Here is a 10,233-nt window from a genome sequence, read left to right on the forward strand (position 1 = left end):
ACTGGCTCTGCTGGGAGGACAGTGCGCCCTGGGCCACGTTCATAGGCAGCGCAGTCGGGCCACCTCCCAATTTCGGTTACGCCCCATTTCGTCCAAACGTTTATTTCGTCCAAGTGCTCACAACGTCCAAATATTTAATTCGTCCGAAAAAAATCGGACGTACTGAACACTTGGACGAAATGAACAGGCGAGGAGAAACTTGCCCAGCGCGTCCAATAGCCCGTTTCGTCCAAATGGGGGAATTCCCAAAGGCTCTGCTCCTTTCGGCAGGCGACTGCCTGGCTGCATTCATGAAAGCACAGGCCATTTTGACACTGGGTGAATGGCAGGTGACTGTATTCATGAAAGCAAATGGATTATCGATCAAACGGGGAATCACAGAAAACACAAACCCGTTCACAGGACCGCTGACCTACAGTGACCGTCCAGTTAACGATGTGTTGTTTTCTATAACTGTGTTCTCGCTACGTACCGCGTTTCCCAATGTCAGTGATCTTTCTTGGAAACATCTACGGATCTGAAAGGAAACTTGCGGCCCTTTGCCTTTACGTAGACTACTTCGAGCGGCAGTGGCTTACCAACGTTCATCTCTGGAATTAGTTTGCGGTTGAGGACGATCTCCGCACAAACAATCACGCCGAAGGGTAGCATAATTCGCTGCGCATGAAATTCAAGAGCCAACCCCACATGACGTTTTCGAAGTTCCTCGTCGAATTTGAGTCAACCGTACACAATGTAAGCACAACCAGGTAAGCAACAAATTCGCATAATCAGGGAACACCATCATGATAATTAATAGAATATAGCATATATACTTCCTCGCTTGCTCTCTTTGTATTCGTGCCTCTTACCGCCATTTGCAGGTACGCATTCGGCTGCTGTTGAACGGGGCTTCGCCAAGCAGGAGACGATACAAGAGGCTCGCTCTTCCTTCTCATGGGCGTACGGAAAATACAGCTCAGGGGAAATGATGCTGGGAAACGAAGCACCCTTCACAGACGTAACAGAGCAGTTTGCTCATGTCATCAATGCATACCTGCAGCGCATGTCCCACTTGCTGGGCCATGCTAACTAATAAGTTAGTTGTTCAAATGAAAAAAAGAACAACTAAACAGAGCAGGCAGAGCATTTGTTTCTCGTTTTACTCGGTGTATAACATCTTTCAGTGGGAATGTTTAAATCTTACCTTCAACTAATAAGTCAGTTGTGGGAATGAAAAAAAAAAGAAAGAAAAATAAATAAACAGAGCAGGCTGAGCATTTGTTTTTCGTTTTACTTGGTGTATGGCATGGCATCTTTCGGTGTGAATGTCTAAATGCTACCTTCAATCGTAAACGAAGCAATTGTTCACTCGCATTCGGAGATCCCCCTCCCTTTTCGGACGAAACAAGCGTTTGGACGGTACGGTTATTTGGACGGGTTGGTCAAGTTTCCCCCCCTTTGGTTCAGTTCGTCCAATGCCCACTATGTCCAATTTTTTTTCGGACGTGCTGAGTACGTGGACGTTGTGAATATTTGGACGAAATAAACATTTGGACGAATCGGGGTGCTACCCCCAATTTCGATGTGGAAGGCGATGGTCTTAGCATTTGGAGGTCATGGGATTACAGCTGTCTCCCGGCCTTCAATGCATTCGGCGAGTTGGGATTCGGCAGATTTGGAGGACACGGATTTTCCACCGCCTGGTGGAACGTGCTGGATGCAACACTTCAAGATGGAGACAGAACAAAAAACGCCTGCGAAACTTGGAACAACGGCTTCGCAAAGCTAGTCGGACAATGTCACCCAAACATTTCTAAGTTAATTGGATGCCTAGAAGACGATCAGGCTGTTGCCGACACAACACTGCTCCAAGCAACTATCGGAAATCCTCCAGCGAAGAGGGTGAGACGAGAGACCGTCCACCTGCAAGCGAGACTGAGGCACCTTTGCCAGGACTATTTAAACCATGGAGATCTCCTGAGGCACCTGCATGGAAGCACTGGGAAGCTGCATCCGCCTCTGAAGCATAAAATAATAAACGTAATACACAGTTCTGCTGTTTCAGTTTTTCCAGGAAAACCTCAATTGAAGAGTAGTTTATCAATTTATACTATTAACCATTCGTAATACAATCGCAAAATATATATCGCACGGGGAGAAAACGCCGTTGCAAATGTGGTGAGCTTTTGTCCCGTGAGCGTTTGTCCGGTGAGCTTTTGCCGCGCCCCTTTTCCGGAACCCAAATTCACGTTCTCGAAACAAGGAAAATCAACGAGAGTGCTCGATTGTTTCGTAAGATTATATGCCGTGTTTAAAAATCCAACATCACTATTTACCACACAAATTCGCGTAATATCGATGTCTGTCCAAGCCTATGTAGGTCAGTCGTCGTTTGTCGGGTGAATGAAGGTAATACTCCAAAGCGTAACTCTGGATTGACCTTGATCGATTATATGAAATAACTTCTCCGTGATCATTCCTTCAGTTGGCAATTGACTAGCGCTCAGATTCATCTCTGCAAACACCCTTTTTTTAACTTCATTTGTGTCTGTGTTGCCCACTTACCCTACAAGAATAGTGATTTGCCTAAAACGCACGAACTTGGCTCACGAGGTGTCCAATTCTTCAGCTTTTTCCACGACCGAATTACACGTTTTCAAGTTTGGTTTGAATTAACTGAAACTTCAGCGTCCAACACGATGAAATCTGGAGGAAAAAATTGACGCCCTTCAGAGTTCTCTAAAAAAAGAAAAACGCACAAATTGATTTTTTTTCACATGAAATATAAGAATAGTCGAACTGCACTGTTTCCTACACTGACACAACATGTTATGTTGTCAAGTGACCGTTATTACTATTTTTTTTTACTCTATGTCCTTTTATTATTCGTCGCATCGTCCCTTTTGGTGCCCAGGGGAAAAAAAGAAACAGTCTCTGTTGGAAATATCGCGACTCCCGCAGTCCCGCTGCGAGACCCCGCCGTTCGTCCTTGGCTGGTTTCGCCGACCCAAAGCCTTTATCCTCCTCCTCCTCTCCCAATCCGCTTTTCTTTGTACGCCTTGGTAAACGGGGACGATTAGAGTCACCAGTCACTAAATAGGAGGAACAGTCAAAACAAAAAAGGAAGGTCCCTGTCACTGGGGGTTCCCCACCGACGTCTTTTTTCGGGGCTCGTGTAATGTGAAAGAAAAAGAATAGAGTCTGTAAAATATATTACTGAAGTTTCCGGGTAATAATAAACAGTGTATTTTGCGACAGAAATTTTGTAAAGTATTTTGCACCAACGCCTTAAAAATGAATTCAGATATGTGGTAATACCTACTTACCGGAAATATATATAACAAAATGTCATTTTTGCATGAATAATAGAGGTATTATCAAGGTAAATTGCGTGTAGGCGAGTGCAGGAATAAAATACTGTTTCGAGCACTAGATTTTCCAGATCGGCATTGTAAGCGCGGTGTGCAGGTGATGTTTATAGCCTAATATACCGCCGCTAGTACATCCAGTTGAGAGCCTCCGAGATACCAACATCGCGGGAGAGCTTTGATTCCCATCCAAGTGAATTGGAAAGGAGGGACAGCTGAGGAAAACCGTAAGGACCAGTATTCAAGGTAGTAGTAAGGCGGATCACGTAAGGACATTGAATAGTGTCTAATTTCGACGTCAAGTAGTTCGTACTGCTTAATGTTGAACGATTTGGTTCTTTCGTTTGTACTGGCAATAATCTTTTCCGATTGCCATTTTTAGAGTTGTTTTTTTATGTAGTAATAATAATTTAATAATTGGGGATTTACGTCGCGAGACAACTGAGCGACGCCACAGCGGCCGGTCTGTGGATTGCTTTTGCCCACCTGAGGGTTCTTTAACGTGCGATGAAAGCTCATCACACGTCACCCCGTATTTAACGTCCCTCGCGGAAGACGGCGTGTCTAAGCAACTTGTACGCTGTCACCAAGTTGCTGGCGTTCTCGGCCGGGTTTGAACCTGCGATCTCGGCATCAGAATGCGAACACGCTACCGACTGAGCCACCGAGGCCGGTTGTTTCTTATGTGCCTTGGAGCTTATTGCAATTGCACATTGCCCGCAGTCCTCTTCAGACAGTGACATAATTGTTGACTTACAGCTCTCTTGCTATAGACCTCTCCCTGTTTGTAAACAAATGACGTCATAGTGTTGGACAGCGCCACCAATCTGGTAGTGTTGAACTATGCTCGAAGCTAGGGGGCGAACAAGCTCGCGCCCGAAAGCCATGGTCTTGAGGGGATTACGATGGTCCCTGAAAGGGACGAGACCTTCGGTCCTACTTTTCTTTCAATAGGAGGCAGCGAACAAGTGCTCTTTCGTGAAACCCAGCCCTCCCCTTCCGATTTGTTTCGGCTGCCGACAACAGCAACTCACTCTGACTCTCAGATGACACGTCTGCAGCATTGTAAGAATTTGCAGATGCTGGGTTGAAGGTATGAGTAGTTTCCTCACCGAGGCATGCGCGACTATCAAATCTATTTGGACAGTGTGGCATGTTACTTATAATAAAATATAAGTACTTGGTAGAGTAAACGTATGCGAGCGGAACCCCTTTACAACGCGGATCGCATATCAGAGGCTCCAATATCATACCATGAATGGGGCTAATGGCGGGAATGCTCACTCGCAGGATTCAGACTTTGCCATCTCTGATTCATATTGCTCCCATTGTGAAAGTAAGAATGCTGCAAGGTTACGAGCTTGAGCTCGTATCGCTTAGATGGCAGTGAGTGGGGCACTTAACAGCCATACAAATGATTTGCCCTTCCCAGTATTTTACGCATCACGCATAGTCGGCAAACAAACACTCGCTAAGCATTGTTCGACATTTGTCATTCGAGTACCTAACGTAAGAGGCGTTCTGATTCCGAGCAATTGATATCATCACCTCAATTTGAGAGCGTACTTGAGCTTCTTTGTCGGGATGTGTCACTTCGCTGTTTGTCACAGGCTTTCTGGATCTGATAAGCGACCAGCAAGCGCTCGACTGGTGTAAAGAATCGCGTGTAAATTTACGGAACGTTTCAAGTTCGCTCTCTTGTGCAAGGTTGATAATTGTCCCACTGTCGCTTATCTGATGGCGCCGTTGGGAGTCTGCTATTATGTTGAGATATCAGGTAGACTTCGTGCACTTGGGTGTATATATGCGGTAAAGCTGAAGGGAACCGATTACATCTTCGGCGACTTCCTTCACTGTCGTTATGAAGCACTTGATTTTCATCGGCGTGATCGTTGTTTGTGTAGCCTGGTCAGTCTTGGCTTTTGACGACCAGGTGCACGTCTTCCCGCTACCACTTCCTTCGGTAATGTGCTGTCTTTTTTACTGTTTCTGCGCCCATGTGAAGCGTTCTTTTTTCAGCTATAATACAATACGCCAATCATTCGTGAAAATCATGTATATATTGTACAAAGCGCTTGTCATGTTGACGTCAACCGTGCATTCTCACGCATGGTTCACCAGGGTTCACATGGTATAAGTAACCAAAGTTCAGTATGACTCCATAGGAAACGTCACAAGCTAGTCAGCACGTTTTAGAGTTTAACACGTGTACTGCATGTATAGGCTAGGCATAGGATACGGTACCGCACCACCGCGGTGAAACACCCCATCTCATCGTCATCATTTATTGTTGTTGTTTGTTGCATAGCCTCATAGCTTGTGTCTCCTCTCGGTACATTTACGGAGTTGAGCTGAGGACTTTGCGCGCGCACGCACACACACACACACACACACACACACGCACGCACGCACGCACGCACGCACGCACACACACACAAATATACGACAATGAGATGGGGCTGATGCCGGCCAGCAGGCTGGGCGCTGCCCCACTGCCACTTGTACGTGAGAGATGATGAGCATTCAATAGTTGTAGATGATCAAGAGTGATTTGATTGGTAATATATCTCGTGACCTGTATGATGTACCGATAAAGGGATAAATGGTTTTGCATAGATGGTTAACCTGGTAATGCCAGTCTGAGAGGTGCTGATCGGTCATTTTGTTTGATTAACCTGCGTTATGACTCTGTCAAAGAAATGTAAGCTGACATTATCAGTAGAGGTGAGTGCGGGTAAGCAAACTTGGACCCGCACCCGCACAGTACCGTCGCGTGTGTGTCCCGCACTTGCACCCGCAAGAATTTAATCTTGGCGACCTGCACCCGCAGTGTTGTCTGTATACCCGCATTGGGACCGCAGGGGGAAGTGAGCGGTATACACGCGCTCGGCCGCCAGCTCGAATCCCCGTTTTCTTGTTCACCCTCTGGCTCTGGGTGATAAAGATGACGATGCAAGCACGATACACCAGCCCTATCCCAAATCAATGGATGCGTTCCTTCTGTTCGTTATTGACATCGGTGTTGCGGATTGAATATCCGACTGAATTACAATTTCCTGGAACTATAACTAATGAATTGATTAGTAAGTACCGTAGGTATGTAAAGTACAGAATGTGTCAAGACGATTATCGTATCACTGAAACATGGGAACATAGCCACGACAATGCCGGTGGATGGCCTGTCCGCGGTCCGCTTGCTGAAAAGGCATCACATTAGTTTGTTAAGTGCATTCCCACCTTAACAGGAATTAAGCCACGCGTTAAATATTGCTACGTACCGCGGACCACTTTCGTTCCTCGTCCACTTTACCGCTGTTTCTATTTTAAAACAATGGAAATTCTGAGTGCTGGCTACGTGTCTCCGACAGCTTCAATCGTATGCCAATAAAACTGCAATTCAACAGTGAGCCATATACTCGTATGTCTGCATTAATAATCGAACTTGCCCAGCCAGCACTTGCCTGCTGCAGTCTGGAAGATGGATTTATACGGCCAACGACATAGGGCACTGCTGAGCTTGCTTGTGACACAGAAGGATTACGTAGTTGGCCATCAAGTGCGGGTAATGCGGGTATACCCGCATTACCCGCGGTCGCATTGCAGGTACACCCGCAGTTTACCCGCTACCCGCAGCGATCGCGAATTCCTACCCGCAAATCGTGACGATGTGCGGGTACCCGCGGGTATACCCGCACCCGCGCTCAGCTCTAATTATCAGAGCTCAGCTTTTTGTTCTTTGGTTGAAATATTATGTATGTTGTTTTACTAAAGTTATTTTGTGTCAACCATGACGACATTTGATGCAGGACGTTATTTGCAACAGTGATCCAGAAACGAATAAAGTAGTCTCATCTGCGTACAAGATAGCTTTACACAGAAGTTGAATGGGTAGAACGGAAAAACTACTCTTCAGGCAATGGAGTCGCGTTTCACTACCAAAAGGGAGGCAGGGATAGCAAAATTAATAACACTCTCCAGACACAAAGAAAGCAAGTAAAGTTGTTAGCCGCAAATTGTAATGAGGGACATGACGTCGATATCCTTGCAGAACCTGGGGGTCGGCCATGGCTGTGTGAATAGCAGCCAGTGCCTGTCCGGCTGCTGTCTCCTTGGCGACGCGGTAGGTGACGCAATACAGGCCTGCTTCCTGAAGGGCAAACCTGGTGATAGATGCACCGAAGGACAAATCAAGGGCGGTGTGTACGCCGACTTCTGCCCTTGCCAAACGGGTGAGCAGTTTCCAATGGTTATCGCAATGGGTCATTGACGCGTCTTCGAGTTGATTTCGTGGAAACACCTTTTCATTGTCTTTGATATTCCGGCACTTATGTGCGGACAAGTGTTAAAGGCGGTGTCACACTGGGCCGACAACCGACAGAATCTCTCGGCTGACATCCAGAGATAACATGTCCGCGAACCAGTTGCACGGCGCATAGAAAAGACGGCCGACACAGACATCCGTATGTCGGGCGTCGGCGGGCCCTCCTGACAAACCTGGCACACTGAATGACAGCGACAAGCTGCGTTGTCCCTTCTTTCAACACGGCGTCCTGCAATGGGCCTTTTTGCAAAAGTACGGCCAATTCTTGTTGTTGGCGGCCCCTCATCAGCAAGCGATATTTTAACGAAATAAACCTACTTTAGTTATGGTTAATTTTCAATTAGTTGATCAATCGTCCTGAAGATAATCATTATCGCGAGCCTCGGGGCAAACACAGACACAGGTGTATCTCATTTCCTGTCACTCTGTCTCCCCTGCTTGAGTTGGCCTTGGACGACCTTGCAATGCGCTTTCCGTGCGTATTGGGCCCTTCGTGATTGCATCAGGTGAAGTGGGATTGTGCCGGCTGCAGGGCCGGTGCTAGGGGTGTGCGGGGCCTGTTTCACACCAGCAGTAATGAAAAGATAAGAAATGATAAGATTTTCGCAGTGGGAGATTTCAGCAGTACGGAAAATGGCAGCAGGAAAGAAGGGTGCGAAATCCTTGGTATAGCCTGCAAGGTTGGCGGATTTTTCTTAAAAGTGGGACTTTTTCTCATCACATGACCGGAGTGGCACATAACACATTCTTCTCTCATTTCTGTTGTACTCGAAGGTCGCGCGTCCGATTAAGTGCATACTTGATATTAAAAAAGAAAAGAAAAAGTAATCCCTGGTTGAAGGGCTTCGTGCGCGTTGCCTAAGGCTGTCGCCTTACTCGCCCCCCTCCCCATCGGCGGCCCTGAGTGAACCTGTATTACGTCGAGTCGGCAACATGGGTAGAACGGTGTTCTCAAAGAGGTGGCCTTCATTCCGTTAATCTTCTTCCTTCCGTTCTACGCCTAAAGGCCCACCTTAAGATGGCTCAGGCAAGCTTGTGTGACGATGCATTAATTAACTTTTGTTAATTAACCTTTTTAATTATCAACGGTAAGAGATTAACCCAATGAGAACATCTGATCCCTTGGGGGGGGGGGGATATGTTTAATGCAAAGTGACAAAAAAGGGAAGGGAAAGGCCTTGGGGTCACTGGTAACGTTACCGTTTTCAGAACAACAACTGAGGCAGATGTAGCGCGAGGAAAGGGCCTGGAAATAAGGTGCTCTGGTGGTCATTTTTGGGTGCTCAAGTAAAAGCGCTCCCGTTTTAATTTTCCTGTGTGTGCAGTGTGGGAAAAATTATTTATTCATCTGATGAAATATACGGCACACGGGAAAAGAGGCTCACTGTGTTCTTTTAACAGGGCCCTGCGGTGTTGACAAAGTCTGCCCCCTGTGAGGATGAAGATATTGCACCGGACAGCAGTCTGTAACTGAATAACCTCCATGAAGTAAAGTGATGCTCTCGCTAAAACTACTCTTTTGTTTCCACTCTCTTTTCGCGGATCATATTGCTGTTTCCGTTCTCATTCAATGTCGGGATAATGCCCATGTAAGAATATGGCTGGAACCGGCACCCGGTGGCTCCTTTCTGGATACGCAGGTTAGAACGGCACCTATTCGTTCAAGGTATTCCCATGATTTGTCGTTCGGATACTGGAAGGGATTTCTATAGACAACCGGAGTGGGAATGAAAAATAAGGATTCTGGGGACGGTTACGGTTGTGGTTTCGGCACCAATTTGTGGAAGACGAGACAGCGAGGTAGGTTGTCACGTTGTGACGTATTTTATTTGAGAATCGAAACATCCATACGTCTTGTAATGCATTTATTACTTTGTTTCTATAAGGCATTTTGAACGTGTTGCGTAATTGCCGTTCCCACGAAATGGCCAGCACATTTTACAGAAATAAGCCACTTGACGTCAGGTGAGGCCGCATTCCCCGAAGAGCTGTGACAATGAGAACAACCGCAAGACTATTGATGTATGTGCTTCAATAGGGAAAGTCAGTTTTACTGAATGCCAACGGAGGAGGCAGGGGTATATGTTTATTACGAAAAAAAAAGAAAAGGGAAAGTTAGCCAGGCAAAGAACCGGCTTGCTATTTCAAAAAAAAAAAGGAAAAGAAAAAGGAAGTGAAAAATAACGAAAAAAAAAGGAAAATGTTTATTACGAAAAAAAAGAAAAGAAAGACGAACAGAGACACTAGAACGATGTCACATGCAGTTCACATGCAGTTCACGAGTCCTGAGATGCTGAAAAAACCGAGGATAGCGGCAGTGACAGCCCACTGGTTCGGGTGAGAGACGGGGCCCAGGAGAGCGGCCATCGAAAAGTCGTTACAGCCAATCTCCTCCTATGCTCCTCCTATGCTGCTGCTATGTTGAAGGTGCTGCTGGCAATACAGGAGTTGGTGTGGGATGTCACCTTCGCCACCAACATTGCAGTTTGGTGAATTTAGCCAACTGATTTTAAAGAGAAGTGAGGGTGTACGGCCAACATTGAGTCGGAGGCGGTGGAGAAG

Source organism: Ornithodoros turicata, chromosome 2 (genome assembly GCF_037126465.1).
Source record: "Ornithodoros turicata isolate Travis chromosome 2, ASM3712646v1, whole genome shotgun sequence".
NCBI classification, from domain to species: domain Eukaryota; kingdom Metazoa; phylum Arthropoda; class Arachnida; order Ixodida; family Argasidae; genus Ornithodoros; species Ornithodoros turicata.